The 13,835-nt window shown below is 41.5% G+C and overlaps 1 protein-coding gene across 4 annotated transcripts in view; it reads left to right on the top strand.

The window, feature by feature from the left end:
* klhl29 (kelch-like family member 29) overlaps positions 1-13,835 on the top strand; it is a 130,228-nt gene that overhangs the window by 29,215 nt on the left and 87,178 nt on the right. For 2 of the 4 annotated variants that reach the window (XM_088286339.1, XM_088286340.1), the window contains one exon: positions 12,076-12,193. The exons of the other annotated variants lie outside the window; for them this stretch is intronic. The gene's annotated coding sequence lies outside the window, so the exon portion shown is untranslated. The remainder of the gene's footprint in view (positions 1-12,075; positions 12,194-13,835) is intronic. 4 annotated transcript variants of the gene reach the window in all.

Raw genomic sequence — 13,835 nt, 5'->3', positions numbered from 1 at the left:
CAAATTGGAAACTAAGTTAGCTTCTTATGTGGCGCATGTTTTTTAGCATTATGCACCTTATATTTTCACGTTATTTATTCGCTAAATGATATGTTCGACTAAACTAAGAGAATTCCACGACATGTTTTGTTTTTCGTCGTTGTGCTTTGGCACCATCAAAAGCCTGTGAGTGTGTGTGTGTAAGTGGAGTGGAAGTGTTGGTGTGTGTGTGCGTGCATGTTTGTCGGTGATGGCAGTGATGGTGTTTCACTTGGCTGCAAACAGCAGTCATGAGGGACCGGAGAAGTGATGACACACTTCTCTCTCTCTTTTCCTGCACTCCAACTAACCTCACACACGCGCACACACACACCCACACACACACGCGGACTTTACAGTACATGTGCACACAACAGCAAACGTAAACAAACAAGCCAGGGCCATATGCAAACACAAGCAAGCACATATTGCACGAAGGCATATTTGCACGTGGATAAGGAACACTTGATACATACATCCAGGATGTGTGAGCGTGGGTTGTGTTGTCTTTGCGCAGCACATCGTTTTGCATTCCAGAGAACATAAAGGGGACTCACGAGAGTGGAGTCTTTTTTTGGGGGGGAGGGGGCGGCATAAAACCTTAATTTGACGAGAATAGTCATAATTCTTTGAGAATGAAAGACACGATTTTACAAAATAAAGGCGCTAGTCCTGAATTTGTATCGTTTAAAAAAAAAAAAAAAGTAATATAAGCAACAAATCATATTGTCGAGATAAATTGTAAACTTCAGAAAATTCATGTTTACATAAAAAAAAAAAAAGTTTTCAAGATAAAAATTGGAATTTTGTGAGAATAATTTGTGTTTTTTCAAGAAAAATGTCATAATCTTACAAGAATAGTCTTCTCTGGAAAACTGGAGTAAGGTTATATATAAAAAAAAAAAAAAGATTGTATTTTTTCCAAGGAAAAAATTTGATATTTTGCCTTCATAAAATAAAATTATTCCGAGAATCTTTTTTTTTTTTTTTTTTTTTTTTTTTGGGGTCATTATCTTGAAAAAATTGTTGTATTGTTCAAGAATCTTTGTTAAGTAGGCCTTTATTCTCGAATAGTTATTTATTTTTTATAAAATGAATATATTTTTTTCGGGACATTTGGCTGCTCTGCACGAGAAAAATCCTAAAATGAGCTCCTGTTAAATTGAATGTGCGCCTTTTTTCTTCTATCTCGCCCTTGACATTCCACATTCTGACTGGCCCACACAAGTATCACCTTTCTGCCTTATGTTCCTCTTATTTGCTTCTTCTGCTGTGTTTTTTTTTTTTTTTTCATTTGTATTTATCGATTGTGCAGAAACAAAAGGATGCACACCTCAGCAGTTGCGACGAGGGCTTTAAAAGTTGAAAGTGGAAGGCTCAGCAAGCGGCACAATGAAGGAGAAAGCCTCTCTTGGAGGACTTTTTGCTTTTATTTGTTTTGCTCTCTTCGCTTGGCACCCTCAAGGTTTTTTTTTTTGTTTTTTTTGGCGCTTCAAATGTTGACAGTTTTATAGCGAGATTCTAACCCAGTGTTCATTCACTTCAGGAGGCTGGCAGGAATGGGAACCGAGTCCAAGGGTGGGCAAGGACTTTGAACTCAGCCAAGGCTTTAAAGGCTGATCAGATGAGAGGGAGGCGCTTTTGATCCGCTTCATGCAAAATGCATCCACTGCAAAAAGACTAAGGGCCAACTCGTATTAGGACCACACTGAGAAGGAAACATTGGATTTTTTTTTTTGATTTTTTTTTTTTAAAGTACATCGTCAGAGTAATGTGAGGATTTATTTTTTTTCCGGTGGAAAAAGTCAACAATAAAAAATATTTTAAGACAAGATTCTGATTTTTATACTTCTAAAATTGCAATTTAATCCCCCCCCCAATTTTTTTTTTTTTAATTTTTTTTTTAATTCTTTTTTTTTTTCCTCACTCAAATATCGTTAGATTAAAAAAAAATTATCTGTATTCTCGTGAAGGCTTTTTTTTTTTTTTTTTAAATGTACAACCATATTATGATGCGATTCGAAACTTAGGACTTTACACTAAAAATATTCTGATTTCATCCTCAAACTGCTGTAAGACGGCAAGTTTTATTTTTTCCTTTTTTTTTTTTTTTAATGTCTCAGTTGGCTGAAGCTTCGTCCAAAAGAAACATGACACGAGTTTGTTGTATCGTTTGGCTCAGAGGCTTCTTCCCACTGTGTGGGCTTGTTCAAATGGACTCAGTGCAGCTCACTCCAGTCCTCTCAACTCCCTAGCCGGTCCGGCCTGACTGAGAGTTCTGGGCCGTGGTTCTGACAGGAGGAGACCCGCTGAGAGCGGCTTTTTAAAGGGGTATGCAGCACTCCGTGTTTATGATACTGTATGCGCGTGTTTACGAGCGCAATAGGAAAGAACACTGCGAATTTTATTGTCGATACCGAGAGGCGAGTAAAAATAGCAGCAGAACCACAAACAAAACGTCTTGAATGGGCTTTCGAAAACAATTCTGAAATCTTTCAAACGCAATCAAAATGCATCACCATAAGAGAAAAATGACAATTTAAGTATTTGAACCAAACTGGGCAAAAAAAAAAAAAAATGAATACCACAAAAATAATGTTGGATTTTATATTGCATACAAAAAATGTTTTAGTTGAAAATAAAAAATGACTATGCCTTTTTTTTTTAAATTTATTTTTAAATTTTTTAATTTTTTATTTTTTTTAAATAATTTTCCAAGAATTTATTTTTAACTGACGAAAGTTGTATATTTGTATGCAATCTCGGGTTGCCTTCGGCATTTTGATTCGTGTCCGAGAATATTTCATTTGTAATTTCTTAGTGGACTTTAATTTCTAGATATTGTCGGCGCAAAATGGACCCAGCCGCGTGCTTGGCGGTTTAGTGTAATGGAGCATGCCGGGCGCCCTCGGAACAGAATACATAATACGCTGTAATGGTGCGTCTTGAACAAGTGCTCCACGTCTCCCTGGCGCCTTTTAATGGGTGGCTTGAAAAGGAAGAATTGATTGATTTTTTTTTTTTTTTTTTTTTTTGCCGGTCTTGTATGTCGCGCCAAGAGCCGCTCTCGTAGCATGCCCGCCTCCCGTTGCCTCCTCCATCCTGTCCCGACAGACGAGACAAGAGTTGTGGAGTTCGCTTTCTGTGATGTTCTTGTTTTATTCCGGGACAAAAAAGCTTGTTGATTAATCATGTGGGTTGGCTCGTTTGGGAAAAAAAAAAAAAAATTGTTCCAGTTAGTTTTCGATGAATATTCTTTGGACCTCACTCATATCTATTAAATATTTATTTTAGAAGAGACAATCATGATTACTTTGTTTGGGGAAAAAAAAAATATGTATGACAGTTTGATAATGATCATCAGGTCAAAATTGTGTGACTACGTAGTTAATTGAGCGCATTCAAAAAACTTGAGAAATCATTGACAATTAATTACATCCCAGTTGATAATGAAATATAAAATGACATCTTTTCCAAATGTAATGTTTTTAATGAGTAGCTTTTGCCCAACCAAATTCGAGTACGCACATATTACAAAAGAAGAACTCGGTTTATCGTGATCTCTGCTGTAATAAACCAAACAATTTGGTTTCCATGAGGAGGACCTTCGCAGTCTCGCTGAGTCTCGGATGAAGAGGATGAGGACGTAGAGATGCCGTGATAAGCTCCTACAGAGGAGGAGGACAATAGTCGGTGTGCTTCTGCAGGAATTTAATGATTGGCGTTGCTCATCTGATTACGAGCCGCTGACAATCTAACTGCTCTGGCCTCAGCTCATCCTCAGCTATGACGAATGAACTCTCGCTCTCTCTCTCTCGCTCTCTCGCTCTCTCTCACACACTCTCTCTCTCTCACTCTCTCGCTCTCTCTCACACACTCTCTCGCTCTCTCTCTCTCTCACTCTCTCGCTCTCTCTCACACACTCTCTCTCACTCTCTCTCGCACAATCTCGCTCTCTCGCTCTCTCACTGTCTTTCTCGCACTCTCTCTCTGTCTCTCTCTCTCTGTGTCTGTCTCTGTTGCACTCTTTTCACTCCAAGCTCTATCGATTATTGAAATGCTCTCTCGTTCTTTCTTTTCATTCGCCGCTCACCTCGCCTTGTGGCGTTCACTTCGCTAATTTGATTTTCCGACTTGATTGGACCGCCGCGTCGCCATCCTCGCGTGACCCAATATCTCTTCTACCCTCTTTCTGCTTCTTTGGGTTGTCATGGTAATTTTGTAGCAGTTTTCTTTTATTGTATTTGATTTTCAGTTTTTTTTTTTTTTTTATTGCTTCTAGGCAAAAAAATACATATTTTGGGGGTGTTAAAACAGTAATTTAAGTTGCGACAACGTCAAAATTGAAATGAAATAATGTATGGCAACAATGCTAGTTGTTGCACTCTGGCTCCAAGTTGAACCCGACGGCCTTGTGGAAGTTGAAAATGAAAGTGATTTTGAAAACGAAGGTATTCTACAACTCGGCTTCTAAAACACCACAAGGATCTTTAATATTGTTGTGGCGTTTTTAAGGGATTTTAAAAAGTGTTTCCCTAAAAATAGAGTTAAAGCTCATTGCTATTCTCGGCTGCGTTGGGTTGTCTTTTGCTAATGTTGCGGCATTGCCTTTTTGTTAATTTTCTTCGGTCAATAAAGTGTAAATCTTGTTCTTGTTCTTCTACCTCCCGTTTCCATCCGGATAATGAAATCAGGCGGCGGCAGCCCTTCATCTGCTTTCGCACCATTTGCGAGACTAAACAGCCTGCTAATTTGCCATCCTTCTCATTGGTTAGCCTGATGCCGATTTGCATAATTTTCAGTGGGCCGCTTTTCTGTTAGCCGGCGAGAGGAAGCAGGAAGCCGCCGGCGGCTTGTTTGATCCTCATCTCAATATTTGTCTATCGGTAAAGGGCTTGATTAACAGAACAAAAAGCCAGCCGCCACCCGGCTCGTTCCTCCTGAACAGTCAATCCGAATTTTACCGCGAGCCCCTTTGATTGCGGCTCACCTTCGGGTTGTGACTCATGTCATTTATAGCGGCTTTCATCGCTTCCCACTGACTCCGCCGTCACTTTGTTGAGTGACGTCTCAAGGCTGCACGTCGGGGGGGGAAAAAAAATTCGACACACAAATCCTTCCTGGGTTATCTTTTTCTTCCCTGCACTGGCAGGTGTTCCATTAACCTTGAAGTCTGACGCCGTTTCAAAGTAGCCTCATTACCCCGTGCTTGACGAGCTCTTAACTCAGATGCCGGTGTGATATATTCTCTTTTTTTTTTTTTTTCACTCCGTGGACATACCAGGCCGAGCAAAAGGGACGGCATGACCTCACTTTTCGCCTCCGTGCATTAATGGAGACAAAGCGTCCTCTGCCTGTGACACTTGTCAGCATTGGGTACCGGCAGGTGTGGGCGATATGGCAAAAATATCACAATATACAAATAAAATTGCGATTTTTATCGCGATTTTTTTTTTTTTTTTTTTTTTTTTTTTGGGGGGGATAGCAAAATAACAAGTCACTGCCCTCAGTTACTTCTTTTTTTTTCGTATGGAGTGCCCTTGTTAAATGACTGCGTTACCGTGAGTTGTGTTGGCTTGGCTTCTGGCTGATCTCCTTGTCCTTGTCGATGCAAACGTTGCTTGGCATCCTCTCCGAGATGATTGACCGTGTTGCGTGACGCACGCATCGTCGCTAAGGTCAGAAATGGGATCGATAGGACCATTTGGCTACCGACATTTTCCTTAGAGGTATCGCGATTTTAAATCTTTTACAAACGAGTCCTCTGTCAAGGCGGGACTCTCTTTTGGACGGATACGAGTACAAAATGTCATCCTTAGAAGTATTTCGCTTGGTTAAAAGGTCACGGCAGCGCTTAACTGATATCCGTCTGGCGATTTCCCGCTTGACCAATGATATGATGCTCATCATCGCAAGCCGTGATGACAGTTTTGGGCAGGGAATGTTCTTCCTCCTACTTTTTCATCTCGTCACGTGATGCATACATCCCAGCTGACGAGTTTTCATCGCTGATAACATTCTCTCCGTCACTGTTCTTCCACTTGAAGAGATTCTTATTGGCGCTTCAAGCAGCAGGTGGTTCCAAAGACCTCTTGTCTTACTCCTGCCAGAAATCTCACCTAGCTTTAAATGTATTGATTCAGGAGTTGCTAACATGACTCACTCAGCAACTCACGAAAAAGTTTCAAGTTCCATTTTTAAACAGGAAGTGGGCCATTTTGGTTTGAAGCAGCCATTTTGCATGCATATCTGGTACTTTGACAAACTCCAATTAGGTGTTTGCTTAAATGCGGTCAAATTAGAAGCGTCCTTGATGGATAGGCGACGCGACATTGCCAGGATTCTTTTTGGCTACACAATCTAATATTGGCAGGGCATGGGTATCGAAGCCGTTAAAATTAGCCCTTCATACTCGTTTAAACGGCCGACACTAGTGATAGACCGATATGCTTTCTTCACGGCCGATACCGATATCGATTATTCGTAGTCATGGATGCCGATAACCGATATTTGAAGCCGATATTCATTGGTTGGGTGGGCACTGCAATCTGCTTCTGCACCAGCACACCAGAGAGTGAGAGAGAGAGAGGAGTGTGCTGCAGCCATCCAAAATAAACCAGATTTAAATTTTTTCGGCCTTGAAAGTTATTAAAAGGCCGATGCCGATTATCGGCAAAATGCCAAATATCATGTCCATCAAGAAAAAGTCTCAAGCGACCCAAAGAAATTCAGGGATTTTAATTCGGAAGTAGCCATTTTGGGCAAATCATTGGTACTTTAACGAAAGCAAACTATGGAATTCTTCCAACTGGAAGGATTCATCATGAAAAAGGGGATGCGTGGGCCCTTAAATCGCCGCCTGGAGCTTCAGGTGTTTATTGTTCCTAGAATGTGGTGTCAATCTGCCAGCACAGCAAAATTAACCCGCCAGCCCATAATAATCGACCATCAAAACTAGGATCGAATGTAGTCTGACTACAAGCAACTCAAAACTGTCCCGGTTGCCTTCTCATCTGGAATACCAAATGCTGCATTTCGTTCGGGGGCTTTTTACCCTCAGTTCCTTGAAATTTGCTTCTCTTCATGCGCCGTCATGTCTTCACCAGCCACGGGTCAAAGTGCCACCGAGTGATGCCTATTTACTCAGTGTGTGTGTGTGTGTGTGTGTGTGTGTGTGTGGCATTAGTATTGATTTGCCATTCTGCAGGAAAAAGGCACAGTAAATGCCATGCGGCTGTAGCGCGGCTTGTTTTATTTATGAACACGTTTCCCGCCGAGACGTTCATTATCTTGCGTTGGTTGGTGTAGCAACTGCGGTAGCGTCTTTTTTTTTTTTTTTTTTTACAGCCAATCCCCAAACTGCTCCCATAGTAGCCCCAGTCGGATTTTTACCACGTCTTTACGCACGACCCGGGGGCATTGTTGATTGTGCCCGCGGTGTCGGCTTCTCGTAAATGAGCGCTCGTTAAAACGTCGGCTTGTGAGGAAGAGGCGTTGGACACTTTGCGCGTCGCAAGATAACCTTGCTGTCGTTTTGAGGGTGACTGAATGGCGGCCGGATGATTAGAGCCGGACCGAGGCGGATGGATTGGCTGTGCCGTTCGTGGGCGGCTAATTAAGCATAAATTGAGCAAATTGATCAGCGCGGGGTCACCAGCGTCCTTCGGTCCAGCAACCACGCGGCTGGCGAGGATGTGAAAACAGCACAAGACGAGACAACTGGTCCGTTGCAGAATGCTGCGTTTACATTGATTACGCGCAACCGTCACACTTGAACTGAAGCTTTTTTTTTTTTTTTTTGGGACAAGAAAATAAATTGCAAATCTTCTTTTTATGAGAGAGGATGAGATTAGCATGAATACATCTGGAAGAAATTGAATCTGACTCCAACATCCAAACATGGACGCAAATTGTTTTGGTGACTTTTTTTTTTTTTTTTTTTTCTCGGCATCTGTCACAGACTTTCTGTGCAGGGAACAATAATATCTCATGACTGCCAAAAAATATTTTGAACGACATCCCAGTTTCGAAAGCTTACTCTCTGTGCTATGCCGGGGCTGCTTTGCTACACCTGGCGCAGGCGATCTTCATGTAACAGAAGTACCTTGAGATACGAATGACCCAATTGACACATTTTTAGAATTACAAGCCCTTGTGCAGGCAATTTTTTTTTTTAGCTTTGAGTTCTGGGCGTAAAATTGAGATACAGTATGCGAGCAGATGAAGTCAAGTCAACTCACTTTACAACCAGCAGCAGCTGTTTGGCAGAGCGAGAACAAGTATTTGAAAAAAAAAAAAAAAAACCACCACTGACAGTTTGTCTACTGTTAAACTAAACATCAAACAGCGAATAACACATTGCGTATTTACACCAACCACTTAGCTTTGACTTTGGAAAGTCTGCAGAGCTTAAAGCTTGCAAACAATGCAAAACGCCATAAACGGGCAAATAGCATCAGCGTTGCGGTGTTATATCTGAACGCCGGCAGTCGAGCAGCACACATACGTAGAACGTATGTGTTTTTTTTTATACTTGGCAAAGAATGACTTGTGATTGCCTCAATTTATATCCGCATACTGCCCCCTGGTGGCCGAGACATGCACACTGGAGGGAGCAGCACAATGTCCATTTGAATTAAATATCAAATGTGGCAAAACATTTAAATTAAATATATTTTTGCAATTATTGTATTATTATTTAATTTATATACTATATATATTATTTTTATTATTATAATTATTGTTACTTTGAAGTACATTATCATAGAGTACTATTTTTCTTAATGAAAAAAGAAACTCTTGCTGGTTTGAGGAGTCACTCTACAAATTAAAATTTTCATAAGGGAAATATGCGCCGCATTGGCAGAAATCTTAATGCCAGTTAAATTCTAGGGCTGCGTTGAATCTGCGCAGGACATAGTAAAATCGCCAGACTATGACGATATTCTGAACTGTGCTGCCCAGTCGCTCACGACTGCTGGAAAGCAGGGCTGTCCTAACGAGCTCACTGGTCGTCAGCGTGACATTGTAACGTGATGCCATTGTTGTGAGTTTCTTCTCTCGTAAACATCCCGAGATCAACTCCAAAGTGGTGTCGTAGCAATAAATGGAAGTGTTTAAGAACCACAGCCACATCATTAAGCGCTCTGCCAAGTGGGCTCGCTTGACAGCATTGTGCCCACTTGTAAAGTTTGGTGCAGGAGGGATAAAGCTGTTAGCTTGTTATTGTGGACTCGGTCCAGACCTTTTAGCAGACTGTATCAAAACCGTACGACGACAGCGACGAAACTAGCTCCATTAAAAACCAATAAAAAAAGAATAAATAAAAGACTAAAATTGCTGTTGTGTTGTGATATGCATGTCAGGCCATTAGTTGGCAATGCCACTCGTGTGATGACTTCAATTTAACTAGGAAAAAATAATATACAGTAAAGGGAGTAGCAGAAATTTACTTGAAACTACTTTGAAAAAATTATTTCAATTTTCTTGAAGAAATAATGTAGTGTTTCAAATAATATTTAAAAAATCATTTTATTATATTTTTTTATTTAAATGCATTTTCCATTTATTTCAAATAAAAATTTTTTTTATTCAAATTAGTTTTGAAAATAATTTGTGTATTTATTATGGTATTTTTATTTATTCCCTTTTTAGTGCGTTTACTTAATCTTTCATAAACTGTAGTAATAATAATATATAAGAACAATAACACAATCTTTTTTGTTTTGTTTGAAATAATAAATCACATTTATTTTATTAAAATTATTATTAATAAAATTATTGAAATTATTTAATATTCTTATTTACTATTATAAATAATGAGTTTGTATTGTAAATAATGGTGTATGTGCCTTATTTATAAATGATTAATGTATTCTTTTTTGTGCCACTCTTTTTTGTTTTGTTTTGAGGGAACCGCGCTTGGATGTGTCTTTTAAACAACCACCGAGTTTTGCCATTGGAGACCTTATCTTACTGCTAACAAACAATGCAAAATGTTAGTCACAAGTGTTTGGTTTCACTGTGTGCATGCTGCTTGTCTCTCAAATGAGAAAAAAAAAACATGCATAATTCAACCGTAAGTAATTCCGATATTCAAAAACATTCTTGCCGGTCCCTGCCCGAGGCCCCGAAGTGGCCCAAGGGGTTAGAAGGCCTCTCCAGCACGTCTGGAGGTCAGTTTCTCCATGACAACAAGCTTTGATTTTCCGACGTGTCATTTTTCACACGCGTCTTTGCTCCGGGGACACACAAATGGATGCGGTGCGGTCGGTGAAGTGGCGCGCGGCGCATACTATAAGTCACTTAGCCGTCGTCACAGGCCACTCGTCTGTTTATCTCCATCCCTGCATCCATTAATCTCCCTTTACTGTAACCCATCCGGTTAGTGGCTAGCCAAAGCTGATGAGACGGCCCATTACTTATTTAGTGCCACTTTAGGGAGGGGGGGGTGACCAGTGGTGTGTGTGTGCGTGAGGAGGGGGCGGGTTCAATACAGGAGCCGCTCTCGGTAACAACATTTGCTGTCCAGTTTGAAGACGCCGAGAATCAAGTCAATAAAACACGTGGAGTGCCGTGATGGCCGCGCAGTTAAGTGAAGGTCAAGCTGCCGGGTCGAGGCGTAATCTGCTCGCTTGGATGACGGCGCTGCACATTCTGGAGGGGAAAGTTCCCCCCCCCCCCCCCCCCCCTGTCCCGAAAACACTTCAATATCCTCTATATCAATGTGACCTGCAGAGGAGCACAGCACCCAGTTTGTGCCAATGTTCTGTAATATCTTTTTATTTTTTTTCTTCCTTTCATATCAGAGCAGAGCTCCGCGGCCGAAGAGGAGCTGGTTGTGATGCATTAAGAGTCCACGAGAGAGGACATGAGATAAGGCAGCCAGTTTGTGTGTGTGCGCAAGTGCAAGGACACTGTAGCCTGTCATGATGATTGCCATAGTTTATTACACAATACTTATTGGGACTTTTTTTGGGGGGGGGGGGTCTTGAACTTGACAAACACAAAAGAACAGTAACCAATATTTAAACTAAAAAAAAAAAAATATATGTATATATATATATAATTTTTTTATTTTTTTTAAATAGTTGAAGTCAACTTTCAAACTAAACATCAGACAAAGGTGAAAAAATAATCACATAGCGGTGTTTTAGGTGTGGGCAAACTACGGCCCGGGGGCCACATGCGGCCCGCTAAACGTTTTAATCCGGCCCGCCGAATTTGAAAAAAATTAAATGAATAAACCTTGTTCATGTTTTATTTTCTAAATACGCTTTTGTTCATTTTCATTTCAAATTAAATGTATTTTTTTTTCTCCAATGAGGTGAGGCGACCAAAACACTCCATCCATCTGCTCCTCGGCCCCTCCTGTCAAATTTCCGAACCCATTGTGGCCCGCCAATCGAAAAGCTTGCCCACCCCTGAAATCAGAATGACTGAACAAAAAATTGTGCTCCTCCTCCTCCTCCCTGTCCACGTGACACTTCCTACCCCCTCCCGGCACCTCCGTCTCCCCCACCTCCCGGTCCACGTCTTGTATCACGCACTGTCACTCTGGCAACATATTAAAAAGGCGAGATAGCAGCCGCTCTGTTCTTGCCAGGAAAGTGATTTAGCGCGGGCTTGTGTTGATGAAAGAACATGTGTGTGTGTGTGTTTTTTTTTTTTTTCTTTCCCCCACCACCACTCCTCCATCTCGCCGCGCTCGCTTCTCATTTGGCCTCCTCTTCCTCATCTTCTTCTTATACTTTATCTCACGTCGCCACTCTGATGTCGTCCGGCGGTGTTTGCCGCTCCCTTTCTTCTTCTTCGCGCGGCTGATTCTCTTTCTTAGTGGCGGGGAGGAGATGAAGAGCACCGGTAAGGGTTTGGATTAAAATTCAGGTTCGCGTTGAGGTGGCGTTTTTAAATTTCGGTTTCAGGGTTCGAGGTTTGATCACACGTGTATAGTGGATAGCGTTTACGTTTTGGTTTCGGCTTTATGGGTAGGGTTCGAGTGAATTCCCCTTTGAATTTACGAGGACGTGTTTTTTTTTTTTGTTTCTTTTTTGACAGATTCAACTGCCGATGCAGACGGACACACATCTTAATTCAAAGGCTGCAGTAGGACAGGGGAATTGATGTCTTATTGGAACGGCAGGAGGGAGTTAAACAAGAGTGTGAAGGAAAGAAGGTAGAGAAAGTTAATCCCTGTTAATTAATCCCATCAACTGTGGCTCAGCTTTGTTCAGTCGAACAATCGGACCACGGGCGGGTTTAAAGACAATCAACACTTTGACTTGACAGTCTGTGCCATGCTCGAGCGGGGTTGGTCGGGTCGGGATTGCTTGCGAGGCGAAATGTGGCTAACTTCTGCTAATGAAGGATTTTCATTTTCGGGTTGGGATTTGTAGTTTAAGGTTTGGATTGGGTTAAGGTTCGTTTATTCCAATCAATAAAAATCCGGAAGGCATTCTACACCAAATCTGCTTTTGCCACTGCTCTCTAAATATTTTATTCATAGATTTTTTTTTGGGAGCTCACGACTGTATTGAACACATCCGGATGTTCCTTCGTTTCAAACTATATGAGAGAGTGCAGAATGAAAAATGGATTCACTTAAATCAGGGGTGGGCAAACTTTTTGACTGGCACCACGATGGGTTCTAAAATTTGACAGAGAGGCCGGACCAGGAACAGATGGATGGAGTGTTTTGGTCACCTCACCTCATCGGAGAAAGAAAATTCATTTAATTTTAAATGAAACTGAACAAAAGCCTAACAACAAAATATATGTTTGACACATGAGAGTATTTAGAAATCAAAACGTGAACAAGGTTTATTCATTTAATTTTTTTTCAAGTTCGGCGGGCCGGCTTAAAACATTTAACGGGCCGCATGTGGCCCCCGGGCCGTAGTTTGCCCACACCGTGTCCATGTCACAGCCACGGTTGCCATTATCTTTTTTACGTCAAGTCATCTGATCCGTGGAGGCTGAAGAAGGTAACGAGCCTATTTTGACAAAGTCGTTATTGTTTTTTTTGTTTTTTTCAAAATGGCAAACTAAAACTCAAGTCTGAAAAGTAAATACTCAAATAATTGCACAAATCTAATCCCCACCTCTGTAAAAGAACGGACATTTTGCACCGAGCAGCCGTGCTACCCGCCGCACTTCAGCTCATTTCCAACAATTGTCTGACATCTTAACGAGGGAATGATTGATCCCTTCGTCACAAAATGACCAGCGGATTAGCCGATAATTAAAATCTCTCATTAGCGGCAACCGCCTACGCTAATTTGTCATTCTTTACAAATGACTTGTCCCGGCCTGATGCCTGGCAAGAGGACACGATCCGCCCCTAAAATTTAATCAGAACTCTAAAACTGGACCTTAACTGCTCGCGCCTCCAATTGTGGATGATCTCCTTCCTGACCCAATCATCTGAGCCTAAAACTCAAATCCTACCCTTCGGCAAGGCGAGGTTAACTTTATTTGTATGGCAGCAGGAAGGCAAATTTAGGTGCTTCAATACTCCTTTCTGGTCATTTGAGCGACCCCGGTTTGACGACCCGACCATGCGCTTGGACCATTAATCTCCTGAATACCACTTGAGCCTCTCTCGGCGCTCACCAGGCGTATCTGAAAGGCTGTGTGTTCATACCCATGTAAAACACAGACAAAGAAGGGCTTTTATGGTGAGCGGCGCCCCTTGATGTGAGATAAGTGGCCAAAAGCCGGAGACTCTCGTTGGATGTTTGCATCTTTGACTGCGGAAGGGACAGTACCTTACACCTCGCGTGCCCTTCATAAAAGGTTGCGGTCGGAGGCCATGATCA

Source organism: Idiotropiscis lumnitzeri, chromosome 21 (assembly GCF_059441095.1).
Source record: "Idiotropiscis lumnitzeri isolate Australia: NSW breed Sydney's pygmy pipehorse chromosome 21, RoL_Ilum_1.0, whole genome shotgun sequence".
In the NCBI taxonomy this organism is placed as follows: Eukaryota; Metazoa; Chordata; class Actinopteri; order Syngnathiformes; family Syngnathidae; genus Idiotropiscis; species Idiotropiscis lumnitzeri.
Note: the sequence above shows the minus strand (reverse complement) of the source record. Positions and strands in the feature narration are given on the sequence as shown.